The sequence below is a fragment of the Panulirus ornatus genome, chromosome 37 (genome assembly GCF_036320965.1).
Source record: "Panulirus ornatus isolate Po-2019 chromosome 37, ASM3632096v1, whole genome shotgun sequence".
Classification (NCBI taxonomy): Eukaryota; Metazoa; Arthropoda; class Malacostraca; order Decapoda; family Palinuridae; genus Panulirus; species Panulirus ornatus.
Window position 1 is genome coordinate 13,669,608 of NC_092260.1, and position 14,856 is coordinate 13,684,463.

A 14,856-nucleotide genomic window follows, 5' to 3' on the forward strand; every position below is an offset into this window, starting at 1 on the left:
CCTCCTGTCTCTTTCTTTTATACTTCTCCCACTCAATTGCATTTTTTCCCTGCAAAAATCGTCCAAATGCCTCTCTCTTCTCTTTCACTAATACTCTTACTTCTTCATCCCACCACTCACTACCCTTTCTAAACAGCCCACCTCCCACTCTTCTCATGCCACAAGCATCTTTTGCGCAATCCATCACTGATTCCCTAAATACATCCCATTCCTCCCCGACTCCCCTTACTTCCATTGTTCTCACCTTTTTCCATTCTGTACACAGTCTCTCCTGGTACTTCCCCACACAGGTCTCCTTCCCAAGCTCACTTACTCTCACCACCTTCTTCACCCCAACATTCACTCCTCTTTTCTGAAAACCCATACTAATCTTCACCTTAGCCTCCACAAGATAATGATCAGACATCCCTCCAGTTGCACCTCTCAGCACATTAACATCCAAAAGTCTCTCTTTCGCACGCCTGTCAATTAACACGTAATCCAATAACGCTCTCTGGCCATCTCTCCTACTTACATAAGTATACTTATGTATATCTCGCTTTTTAAACCAGGTATTCCCAATCATCAGTCCTTTTTCAGCACATAAATCTACAAGCTCTTCACCATTTCCATTTACAACACTGAACACCCCATGCATACCAATTATTCCCTCAACTGCCACATTACTCACCTTTGCATTCAAATCACCCATCACTATAACCCGGTCTCGTGCATCAAAACCGCTAACACACTCATTTAGCTGCTCCCAAAACACTTGCCTCTCATGATCTTTCTTCTCATGCCCAGGTGCATATGCACCAATAATCACCCACCTCTCTCCATCAACTTTCAATTTTACCCATATTAATCGAGAATTTACTTTCTTACATTCTATCACATACTCCCACAACTCCTGTTTCAGGAGTATTGCTACTCCTTCCCTTGCTCTTGTCCTCTCACTAACCCCTGACTTCACTCCCCAGACATTTCCAAACCACTCTTCCCCTTTACCCTTGAGCTTCGTTTCACTCAGAGCCAAAACATCCAGGTTCCTTTCCTCAAACATACTACCTATCTCTCCTTTTTTCACATCTTGGTTACATCCACACACATTTAGGCACCCCACTCTGAGCCTTCGAGGAGGATGATCACTCCCCGCGTGACTCCTTCTTCTGTTTCCCATTTTAGAAAGTTAATACAAGGAGGGGAGGATTTCCGGCCCCCCGCTCCCGTCCCCTCTAGTCGCTTTCTACGACACGCGAGGAATACGTGGGAAGTATTCTTTCACCCCTATCCCCAGGGATAATATACATATATATATACATATACACACACACACACACACACACACATATGCACATACACACACACACACACACATACATATATATACATATGAAAAATGTAAGAACAATTTAGAAACAAACTTTTAGCTTGAAATGAATGAAAAAAAAAAAAAAAAAAAATGAATGTCACATAATGGTTCAACCTCTGTTGTATCGTTATAATTACCGTCCTCTCAAGCCGGCCCTGGGCGACACAGGATTTGATACGCTAATATATATCAGTAAATATCTTTAAAATCTTTTCCCGTTCCGGAGGAACCATCGCTCTAATGTTTGCTGTGAGGTTTCAGGGTTGACATTAGCCTAGGGTGCGAGCGTGGTTAGTGTAATACAAAATTATACTGGGAGATTCTTTTTTAGAGCCGCGTGGCTTAACATACTGATTAATGGCAAAAATCAGCTGTTCAGACAGTTACAAATCTATTTTAAAGGAATTTGGGATCGCATGTGATTCGCTAGAGCATGAAATTATTTTTACAGCTCTCTTTAATTTTCCTACAAACTCATGCTTGTTTGCTTCTTCCTGAAAATTAGCGATGTCAAAATTGCACGTGCCAACTGCAACATATTCACTGGTTCTGGTTCTGGGTCTGATACGATGTCAAAGCTTCCCTTGAACTTCATGGGAGGGGAGATGGTATGACATGAAAGGTTTGTATACTACTGGGTCAAAAACTGCAGGACGCAGATGGAAGAAGAAACATGTATACGGAGGGCGTTCCACAAATGAGGTGGGTAGGGAAGAGGTGGTGAGAGACCGGATGATGTTGTTCAAGTGCACTAGGCTTCAAAAGCTTGTTGGTAAAGAGAACTGGCGTAATCAGCAGCGACTCTGGGTTCAGAAAGGCTTTGCATAATCAGCTGAATGTAAGGGCAGTGAGAGAGAGAGAGAGAGAGAGAGAGAGAGAGAGAGAGAGAGAGAGAGAGAGAGAGAGAGAGAGAGAGAGAGGTGGGCTGGAAGAACTAACCTTGCCGTTGATGATGCGTGGCCTTGGATTGATTCTTTGTCGAGGACGACAAAAGGAGGCTTGAGTCGCAGGAGCAGTACCCACGAGGTGAACACAAGTTTTACAAAGATCGAGCGATTACAAGGATACAAAAGCAGGTGTCTGGGCGGGGAACCACGTTCTGTAATGTTATTCTACGCAGGTTCTCAGATGACTTACGTCAGGGGAAACCCATTATGTGTGTGTATGATATTGATTTATGTCCAGATTATCTATGACAGCTCACAGTGATTTAGGGATGAGTGAGGTGAGGGCATCGAACGTCTCTTGAAGCACGTGCATCGCAATTTTCGTAAAACCAAGCCTCAAAGACCGTATCTGATCCCGCTCTCGTAACAAACGTTTTATATGAAATCATTTCAAGGCAATCACTCGTCCAGCCAGCTATCCTGAGACCGTGACATCTAAACGAGGCATCATACTGTCAAGGAGAGCAGGTTTCATTAGCCTTTGTGGTCAGTCAAGTTAATGACACGGATTCGCATCATCCTACATTTAAAGATCAAACTGAAGAACGTCATCGAACTGATAAAGAAAAAAGACTGCGAACGTACGGGTAAACACACACACACACACACACACACACACACACACACGTTACCGACGGCCCCAGTACACAGCCCAGATATCCTACGCGTCGAGAGGTTAGAGAAACGGAAGCATAGACGGACATCTTCCCTTACCACCACAATTTCGTAGAGTACGGCTGGCCCGTTGCGACGCGCGAGAATGGCGCGGGATGTCGATTTGAAATGTTTTACGAGGGGCGGCGCAACCATTGGTCAGCAGGGCCGGGGCTGGTGGCAGCCTGACCTCCAGGGTTCACGACTTCGCCCGCTCTTAAACAAGCCTTAGCATTACCATATTTCCTTATCTGGAGACGCATTTACAGCTTTCCCAAGATGCTGAGGTCAGCGGTAGCAGTTGTGTTAGAGTTGGTTGAACAAGGCAACATCAGTACCATGATCTGTCATCGAGAAGTGGACGGACGGTTAAATAATGATATGGTAAAGTACTGCAGCAGGTGATGGATGGTATTAGCAGCAAGACTCCGTCGCTTATTGCGTCTTGCAATGCAAGTGGAGTAATGCGCATGGTTGATACGTAAGCAGACACCAGTCTGGCTCAGTCGCCAGTGGATGAAACACCGAGGGAGATGTTTGTTGGGTTACATATTCATAAAATAAGATTCAGCACTATACGTGTCAAACACCTCTTAAAACATAGGTATTAGAGGTGTGCAGAACCAGTGAGACTCTACACACCTCCTCCTCCTCCTCCTCTCTTCTTCTGACACTTCACGCTGAAGCACATCGCAGCAGAACGTCACTTCCTTTAAGTCATGACTGATACAACCACCCACTCATTCATTCAGCTTTAATACCTTTCCCTCGTGAGTTAGAGTCAATTTTACAATCAATTACACTTTCTACCCTTTTCCTCCCTGAAATTACTGTTGATTTGACAATCATTGTCATTTTTTTTTCTTTTTCTGTATCGCTTTATATTGTAAGTGAGATGGATATCTATTTACCTTCGTACTTGTTTGCTGTTTCTGGTTTAGGGAAGTAGCGCCAGGAACAAGACGCAGAATGGCCTCATTGGCTCACGCTTATTCTCTAGCTGCCATACATGATGCACCGAAACTATAGCCTCCTTTTTCCCTGACCGCTTCATATGCCCTGCACACACACACACACACACACACACACACACACACACCTCAGCTTTAGCCCGAAAGGGTGGGTAAGGTTAGGTTAGGTTAGGTTAGGTTAGCTGAGATCCCCAGGGTTTGAACCTGAGTTGACTCTTGCGTGATTCATAGTCAGCAACGTTAACCACTCCACTCCACTCCAGCTATAATGCTTACCAGTGTCTGCTTCACACAAGTGAAGTGTACAACAACAGGAATGTATAGCTGGGCTAATGCGATAATCAGAATCAACCATTATCTGTGCGGGACAGCAGGGTAAGGACCAACGTGCTTCTGGAACGTGCTGGAGAAGGCTTTCCCACTAGCGCGCAGAACCGACAGGTGTTGCGCCGTCAAACGTAGGAGGCTTAACATGTTATAAATCAATGTCGTCACACCACCTACTTGCCTGAATACTTTTAGGACAGATCTCACACAGGTGTAGATACCTTTCCTCTCTGCCATTAACTGTCAGTTTCTCATCATTGCTGTTGATAATGGGCTCCCCCCCCCACACAAATGCTTTTCCACGGTCCATATAACCCAATTACACCGACAATCGTCATTCATCATCCAAACCCTCCATAGACTCATTTTTCCATCAGTCAGGAGCGGCCCGCTCCCGGAAGCCATCTTCAACCAGTTGCACTCGGATTAATCTAATCATCCCCTGTTTGCTAATGCCCAATTAATCTGCTTTAATATTCCCTCATGGGGATCTCTGACGGTTAGTCACGGAAGCCAGTTACAGCTTACAAGTGGCGGTGAGGCGAGAGGGAAATCCAGTGATTGTCCAAAGCGTGTTAAAAAAAACATCGAACGTTAATCGTTTTTTTAACACAATAGAGCACCATTGACGGGGAATAGTGCACACAAAGGAGTATGGGAATAATATGAAAACTGAAATTGAAAAGTATAAACTGCGTGTTTGCAAATCAGGTATAATAACAGCGCGTGGTTTTGTCTTGTAGCTAAAAGTTGATTGGATGCTATCATGATATATAGTCATTCAGTGCCGTTTCGAAAGTCACGCAGAGCTTCAACCTGTTACAAATATAAACGCCCAAATCACCAGGTCTTTAAGCATCTCTTTCCGTCCAGTGTAATGTTGCTTCCTCCTCTGTACAACCAGTATTGTTTCGCCCGCTGTTCTCATGACCTGTCTGTGTCCCAATCATAAAGGCAAGCGAGTGACTGATGCATCCCATAGTTTCTGTGTGATGGTCACACACACCGTGTATTAGTCATTGTGATACCTCCTCCTCTTCCTCCTCCTCCTCCTTTCCTCGAACATAGAAAGAGTGTAATTCTCGTGCATCTTTCGGATTTCCCTCTTCTATCAACCTTTCTACCTTTAAGACTACAAACATAGAAGGAGCTCTTAAATCTCATTCATTTTCTTATACTCAATTCTTTTTCTCATTTGTTATTTTGCCTGTGCCATGTCGGTTACCATGAAGTAGGAAATGCGGACTAACACATTTTGCCAGTATGTTTTGATACACTGGTATGAGGAGAATAAATCTAATCGTAGATATCGATAATCATAAAGCAAAAGAACGTAGGTGATGTCTGTGATCCAAGGTTTATCCTGCTTTGATTCCATTATATCTGTGTATATCTACATACGAACACGTGTTCATCTAACGAGGCTGAACAAGTGTTTCTGAATGATCGATAGATTCACAATGTGTATCACGGTAGTAAAAATGCTATTCATTCCTTATTTGTTCTACCTTCCTTAGTGGCCAGCACACGCCACTACAGGAGGCAAAACCTCAGGTCAGCCAGATGACACTAGCTCTGCCCTCTACACGCCGCCTTGTGTCTCCTGTGAACCAGTAACCTTTGCTGATATCGTTCACATATTCTTTGTCCCTGAGCACATGTCAGTAACTCAAGATTGACGTCTCTTCCTGGGACTAATCGAGTTGTTATTTTTGCGTTGCATTCTAATTGGTTTAGTTTTAAACCTTTAGCATAGAGATAACTTAGATCTGAGTAATACGATAAAGATACTGAGATATCATGTCTTTGCTTCTTCAGTATATGATACGACGTATATCTTAGTAAATACTGTTGCTTCGAGAGATTACTTTGGATTTCAAAAGACTTCTCTGGCGATGAACTCTTTGCACAGGAGCTCGTGAGGAGAAACTAGCTATTGTTTTAGGTACTGTTAAGCTTGAATTAATAATTTTGCCAGCAGCTCAGCAATACGAAGACGAAGCCCCACCTCATGACATAGGATTTAGTATCGTTGTGATTGCTTTCTCCATCCTACCTCAGCGAAGGTCCTTTGGGAAGCATCTTGGTATCGACATCTAAACTTGATCCGCTTTTGTTTGGTATTGGAGCTGACTTACTGCCTCATCACCGAGCCAACACGGGCGATGATGAGAATATAACCTGAGACCCACGGTCGATCAGTGAGATAAGACGCGGCAACACTCCCACTTACCACGCAGTCCCGGACAGACTGGCAGGGAAGGAGGAGGAAAATATCAGATGACCCACTTTGAAAGCCATGATCCGCAACTGAGAAATTAAACCGCATGAGCAACATTGCCTTGAAAGCTATGATATTCAGTCCATTACTGATGACCGTAATGTGTGGTCAGCGTGCTCCTGGAAGGCTCAGCCAGAAACGTTACATAACATACCGGAAGACACTTACAACTTAGCACCTGTGGTGCGTGTGAGTTTCCAGGCTGGTGCACGTGGATGTCTTTTTAGAGCAACTGATTTTTTTTTTCTTTTTTCTCCCCACATTCCAGGTTTAATTTCCGCGCTTGTCATTAATACTTTGACTCTGACGGGATAATATTTTACGTTAAATAGCCATATAATTAAAACCTTCCCCGAAAGAGCCTCATAGTTTTCCCGACACGCATTATGAAATAACTCGAGCTCCCGCCGCAGTCAAAGGATAACATAAATGAGAATTTAATCTGTGATCTCTGACCCGGGCACTCGTTGCTCTTAAAACTAGGTAATCATTACCAGATCATATATATCATCTCCTCACCCGCTGCTCATCGCGTCGACAGGCAATTACGTCTGGACGGGACGAGGTTGGTCTATCATTACCGTGTAAATATAGATTCCTCTTTTGTGTCTTGCAAGAAAACAAAATGACGACGCTCACGAGTTTTCACGTGGAAAAATTTGTCTTCCCCTTTTCGACTAGCGAGTTGCTTGGGAATGTAGTCTCGCACAACACGATGCTTTACGAATTATAGAAACACTTCCCATAAAATCATTATTTTGAAATATCTTCTGAGAGAGAGAGAGAGAGAGAGAGAGAGAGAGAGAGAGAGAGAGAGAGAGAGAGAGAGAGAGAGAGAGGAAAAGCAGAAAACAATACAGTCAGAAAGCAAATCAGGGAGACATCAAATAAGGCAAGACGACAGAACAGCCCCTCCATGTATTGCAAGGATTTTTGGATGTTGGGATGCAATTGACTGACCAAAAGTAACGTGTACATAATCAAATGGAGTGGTAGTAGATGGTAAGGGGCTGGAATTCAAGGAACGAGTATAGGATAAATGATGATGCACCTGATATTGTTAGAGCTGTGAAGACAGAACTTACCACACTGATGAGATCTCTGTTGCTTTGCCCAGAGGAATGTATGACACGAAGGATGGAGAGAGAAAACAAAAGAGGAGGAGGATTGGCTCTCTTGATAAGAGACGGCCCCAGGTTTCAGGAAATCCTGGGAGATGGTCCATTTAAACGTTATGTTAATGGGAAAGTGACCGTAGGAGTAATAGGCATAGGGATATAATAAAATGATATGTGAGAACTTAAAGAATCTAAATGAATGTAACACATGTACAATAATATCAGCGACTGAACCATAAGAATGCTACATCAGGCAGTGAAACGCTCACCTCCCACAGATAGTAGAGGACTGAGAGTGAGGGATTTTAGTCATAAAGAGACAGACGGGAGCGATTTAGTGCGCTCATAGGAAAATTTCCTGTACCAGCATGTCACAGAACAGTAAGATAAGTGGGACTGGTATATCATCATTACTAGATCGTATCCTCACACATGGTAGCATGGAAATTGAGTTTATCATGTATGATAAAGTCAACTGAAGAAAGTGTTCATGTAACACTAGAGTTTGGCTATGTAGTAGACGAGGATGTAAAAAAAAAGCAGTAATAAAAGCAGACTCAAAGAGGAGTAGGATTGTGGAAACGACACTGTTTCTCAACAATTTTGAAAGACTCCAAAGTTAGTCTGATATATGACGGATGAATTTCTACCACAGTAATTGTAAAGTACTGAGGATGAGACACAGAGAAAGAAGACCTTGTATGAATATAATGTAGTAGGAAGTCGACTTCGTCCATACCCTGTCACCTGTGCCATACCTGAGGAGAACAGGAGAGGAGACGAACTACCTCGATGATGCAGGGGGTGGCGATGCTGTTTCATGCGGGGCGAGGTGGCGCCGAGAATGGATGAAGTCGAGCATGTATGAATAAGCACATGTGTATATATGTGTTTATGTATATGTATGCATAGATTTATATGTTATGTACATGTGTACTTTTGTGTGGAAGGCGAGAACGTTATCTCGGAGAGCAAAAAATGGGTATGTTTGAAGGAATAGTGGTTCCATCAATGTCATGGTTGCGAGGCGTGAGCGATAGTTTGGGTTGGCTGAGGAGGGTGGATATGTTGGAAATGAAATGTTTGAGGGCAGTATGTGGTGTGAGGTGGTTTGATCGAATAAGTAATGAAAGGGTAAGAGAGATGTGTGGTAATAAACATGAGTGTGGTTGAGAGAGCAGAAGAGGGTGTATTGAAATGGTTTGGTCATATGGAGAGAATGAGTAAGGAAAGATTGACAAAGAGGATATATGTATCAGAGGTGGAGGGAACGAGTAGAAGTGAGAGACTAAAGTGGAAGAGGAAGGATGGAGTGAAAAGTATTTTGAGCGATCGGGGCCTGAACATACAGGAGGGTGAAAGGCGTGCAAGGAATAGAGTGAATTGGAACGATGTGGTATACCGGGGTCGACGTGCTGTCAGTGGATTGAACCAGGGTATGTGAAGTGTCTGGGGTAAACCACGGAAAGTTTTGTGGGGCCTGGATGTGGAAAAGGAGCTGTGGTTTCGGTGCATTACACATGACAGCCAGAGACTGAGTGTGAACGAATGTGGCCTTTATTGTCTTTTCCTAGCGCTACCTCGTGCGCGCGCGAGGATATGCGGGTGCCATTTCATGTGTGGCGGGGTAGCGATGCGAATGGATGAAGGCAGCAAGTATGAATATGTACAAGTGTATGGATGTATATGTCTGTGTATGTATATGTATGTATACGTTGAAATGTATAGGTATGTATATGTACATGTATGTATATGTGCCATTTCCCGCGTTATAAAAGGAACGTCCAACATTGGAAAACACGTTCCTGTTATATTTACCAGTGTGTTATTACACTTTTCGGATCATATATAGATAGATAGATAGATAGATAGATAGATAGATATGACAGGTATTACTTTATTCGAAGTTCGTGTTGCTCTACGCTTGTGTTACGAGTCGTCTCACGTGCGTGAGGGCAGGGAGACACGCTGGGACAGTGAGGACCAAAGCGACGGCGCTAATTTAATTTGTTGTGTCGCTGTCGATGAATCATGATTTAATTGCATGTCACACATAGATTCTATTTTGTCATCAATGGTCATTAAGGCAAATAGAAACACCGCCTGAAAATATCCATAACGGAGTTTGCCCGGCAGAGAGAGAGGGAGGGAGTTTTCACCAATGGATTCCGTGAAAAATATCGTGTACATACGTATGGTCCTCACGAGCGGTGATACATCTCACGGATATCAGGAAGATAGATAGATAGAATAGATAATTGCATCTAAGTCTTTGATGAGGTTATCAATTTTTATGCTTCGTAAGAAATTATACGAAGTTCGAATAAGTTCGTTATTATTCAGGAAGTATGTTTCGGCGACAGCAATAGTATATGATCAGTTCTTAAGTTGCTGTTTGGTCGACAGCGATAGATCCAAAAAAAGTATTTTCTCGACTATTCTGTATCCTTTGTTTCATTACTAGACTTAGAAACTTTCCACGTACGAAGAGAGTTTTTGTAAATATCGAGATTGATACAAGTTTGGAGGAGCGAAAATAAGAAAAAAAAAAGTATATCAGTCTTAATTGCACAAGTCCATCGGGGTTGCGGGAGAGTTCATGCCTGACGCCATCTTATAGTCTCGGCCAAGTGTTGGGTTTGAACGAACTAATCAACTTCACCTGACATCGCCCTCCCACCCACCTTCCAACCTTATCAAACCTATAGTTATAGGAAACCCGTGGGAGTACATAGGAAGGACAGGTAACATCAGACCTCATGGTTCATGACGAGGATAACACTTGTTTTATTCGAAATTGTGGTGGAAACAGGAGACTGAAGCGGTAGGGAAGGCAGAGCGCTCCAAATAACGAAGCCTCCAGTGGGGAGGAAGTGCTCTCGAGAGGACGAAGCCTCACTGGGGAGGAAGTTCTCTCGAGAAAACGAAGCCTCAGTACGGAGGGAATGCTCTCGAGAGAACGAAGCCTCACTGGGGAGGAAGTTCTCTCGAGAGAACGAAGCCTCAGTGAGGAGGGAGCGCACTCGGGGGAAGGAAGAAACCATTAATCTTAGATGAGTTTGAGGTTCATCTGTCGAGGCGCAATTCGCCGAGACAGAAAAATGAGTAATGGAAAGATAGACTTTATCTTGAGCTTGATGTTACAACCCTTGAGCCTGAGGCTGCGACCGTTGAGCACGACGGAACGAGCCTTGAGCTTGATGTGGCCTTACCTTTGACTCCTCCTTCACGGGTCAGGGCAAAGGACAGGCTGTCATACCCAAGGGTCGCACCTCCGTACCTAAAGGTAAAGTCGATGTACTCGAAGGGCGTGTATTCGTATTCAAGGGTGGAATCTTCGAGTTCAAGGGTCGAATCTACGTGTTCAAGGATCAAATCTTCTTGTTCAAGGTCAAATCTTTGTGTTCAGGGTCGAATTATTGAGTTCAAGGGTCGAATCTGCGTCTTTAATTGTTATATCTTTATGTTTAAGGGTCGATTATTCGTGTTCAAGGGTCAAATCTTTGCGTTGGAGGTCGAATCTTCGGGTTCAAGGGTCGTCCTGGCATGCCCAAGAATATCACGGTTGTATTCTAGAATCTAACCCTTACATTGTAATAATGAAGACTTGGAGTATATATTGATGGGTTTGATAGTTTTAAGGTCTCCATATTTATTACTGGCACGTGTTTAGGTCTGATTCTCACAGCTTAGAACATGAAACAAACTTTAAATAAAAAAAGATATCGAAAACACCAGTGAGTTCGAAACAAAAAAAAAATGATTGTGCAAAAGTATTTCCATTCGTAGATTTGATATGTGCACTCTTCCAGCTGAATGACGTCATAATAGCCAATGGCAATGAAATCCAACGATACAACGTAAATTATTTTGTGCGGACTCTGATCATCCAGCGGTGGATGACCAATGAATCCGACACCATGCATATGTAAAATGTAATTGGACTGGTGACCACTACATTCAATCAGAAGTGGGTCGCAGGGAGAGCTGGCCGTGCAACCTATCGTGTCTGCCTGTTGTGTTTAACTCCGAGCTGAATGGACGTTTAGTCTCGCGGTACGGATGCGTTAACTCTCTCTCTCTCTCTCTCTCTCTCTCTCTCTATATATATATATATATATATATATATATATATATATATATATATATATATATATATATATATATATATATATATATATATATATATCACAGGGATCCCGGGTTCGATCCTGGCTGTTGGAGGTTTGTCTGCTCTACTAAGGTACGCGTTCATGAGCACTTTGTTCGTTATTTATTATCTATTATGCTTTGTCGCTGTCTCCCGCGTTAGCGAGGTAGCGCTAGGAAACAGATGAAAGAATGGCCCAACCCACCCACATACACATGTATATACATACACGTCCACACATGCAAATATACATACCTACACATCTCAACGTATACATGTATATACACACACAGACATATACATATATACACAAGTACATAATTCATACTGTCTGCCTTTATTCATTCCCATTGCCACCCCGCTACACATGAAATAACAACCCCCTCCCCCCGCATGTGCACGAGGTAGCGCTAGGAAAAGACGACAAAGGCCACATTCGTTCACATTCAGTCTCTAGCTGTCATGTAATAATGCACCGAAACCACAGCTCCCTTTCCACATCCAGGCCCCACAGAACTTTCCATGGTTTACCCCATGGCGGATTCGAGTTGAGAAACTGCAGAAGTTGGTGAATGAGTTTGGAAGAGTGTGAAAGGAGGAAGTTGAGTGTATATATGAATAAAAACAAGGTTGTTAGGTTCAGCGGGATTGAGGGACAAGTTAATTGGGTGTGCGTTTGTAAGGAGAAAAAATTAGAGGAAGTGAATTGTTTGAGATATCTGGGAGTGGACATGGCGGCGAACAGAACCATGGAAGCGGAAGTAAGCAGGGTGAGTGAGGGGGCAAAAGTTCTGGGAGAGCTAAAGAATATGTGGAGAGAGAGATCGTTGTCATTTGAGGGCAAAATAGTTATGTTTGAATTGATAGTAGTTCCAACAGTATCATATGCATGCAAGGCATTAGCTATTGATAAGGTTGTGCGGAGGAGGGTGGATGTGTTGGAAATTAAATGTTTGAGGACAATATGTGGTGTGAGGTAGTTTGATGGAGTAAGTAATGAAGGTTAAGAGATGTGTGTTAATAAAAGGAGTGTGGTTGAGAAGGTTGAAGGTGTGCTGAAATGGTTTGGACATGTAAAGAGGATATGTTTATAAAGAGGATATATATGTGTCAGAAGTGGAGGGAACAGGGAGAACGGAGAGATCACACTGGAGAGGGAAGGATGGAAAGAAAATTTTTTTTTTTTTGCATGAACATCCAGGAGGGTAAAAGGCGTGCACGGGATAGAAGGAACTGGAATGATGTGGTATACTAGGGTCGACGTGCTGCCAGTGGACTGAACCAGGGCATGTAGACCCTGGTTGTGGATAGGGAGCTTTTTTCATATTAACAAATAGATATGTCTGTACATACACCCCAGCCCTCGCCATATATCCCTTTGTGGCTCACCTCTGAAGAGATAGATGAACAGTTTGACAGTCTGATCAAACTGCCGCTTAAAGACGCGAACAAAGTCAATGTATTAACGAACACAACTAGTGTGTTATACCAAGACATACGCACGGGGAGGCAAGATCATACTACCAATGATTGCGGTACAGACCCAGGCACGCCAGCGGCAGAATAGCATTATCATTATTATCATTGTTATCTCCACTTCAGTTCCGACTCAAAACGATCCCGGTAAAATGGCAGACACAGAGCAATATGACGGTGAGACATCTTTAAGATGCTGTCTTATAAGATTTTTGTTGTTAGGTTGTTTATCCGGACAGTACATCAGTTCTTCACATCTGTACAGGCGTTTTGCGAATTGGTCTGTAAATGTCAGGCTTTCTAGAAAGCAAATGATATGGTATCTCTCACGTCTCTTATAAGCTGCAGACGTAACGAAGAGAAATGACATATGCAGACTAGCTATGGATAAGGTTACATTTACCTATGACAAGTCTCCATGTCTTACACCCAATCCTTATTGATGTACAGATTGTCATAAAAAATGGTTGACGTTTTTAAAAGATAAAAGCTTGGAGATATCTAGAATATAAGTGAGCATGGATGTTCCATCAGCTACAGTCGTCATCCTACACCAACATCCCCCGGACATCAGGTACAGCTGTATCCCTCCGAAAGCTTCTCCTTGAAGCAACTCAAGAGACGGTCAGCCACTTGTAGGAATCAGCCCTTCTCGGCTCTGCTCCTCGCAGTTTCCCGTACATTTCGTGTCTCAATTTTCAACTGCACCTCCAGGCCATTAGTCAGGTCGACGGCTGCAGCCTCTTAAGCCTCTGCCTTTATCCCTAACGTCTTCGATAATGAGCGCCGGGGAGGAGACAAATCTCCTGCCGTTTCACTGGGTTATATCCTGAGTCATAATTAGCAGAGCCTCTGGCAGACCTTCTCTAAATTTTAAGGTATGGTTTAATGATATGATTTGACCAGACTTGATAATGCTCATTATATATATATATATATATATATATATATATATATATATATATATATATATATATATATATATATATATATATATATACGTGTATATCAAAAATTGAAATCATAGTCAGATGAATAAATGAATGGACATGAAAAAAGAAGATACAGCTAGACTGATAGACAAATAGATACTTATCTTTCTATCATCCCTCGTACTATCTTCAACCAAATACTCTTATAAGTCTGCCTATCTAAACACGTGTCTCTTTTTCTGTCATATCTATCTTCATCTATCTACATCCCAAACTCATCTATCTATATATCTATACATACATACATATATATACACACGTATATATACCAGTGTTGGATGATATGTATTCCTGGCGATACTTTGGGATGTATTGAGTCTTAAGAATGACGGGTCTCGGGTTGCTGATCAATTTAACTCCATCTGTGTGGGATTCACTCTCACGTTCTCATATGCATTTGGAGAAGCAGGCGAGCTTCGGGGAGGCTGGAAATGCTTAACAATGGTAAGTAGAGTTTTCGCTACGCTCTAGAATCGTCGTAATCTAGTTTCGCGAGCGCGCACTGCCGAGGTGATCTATTTATATTCCGACGTTCACCGACGCTGTGAAGACTTGACTGAAAAATTTGAGCGAAATTCCTATAGGT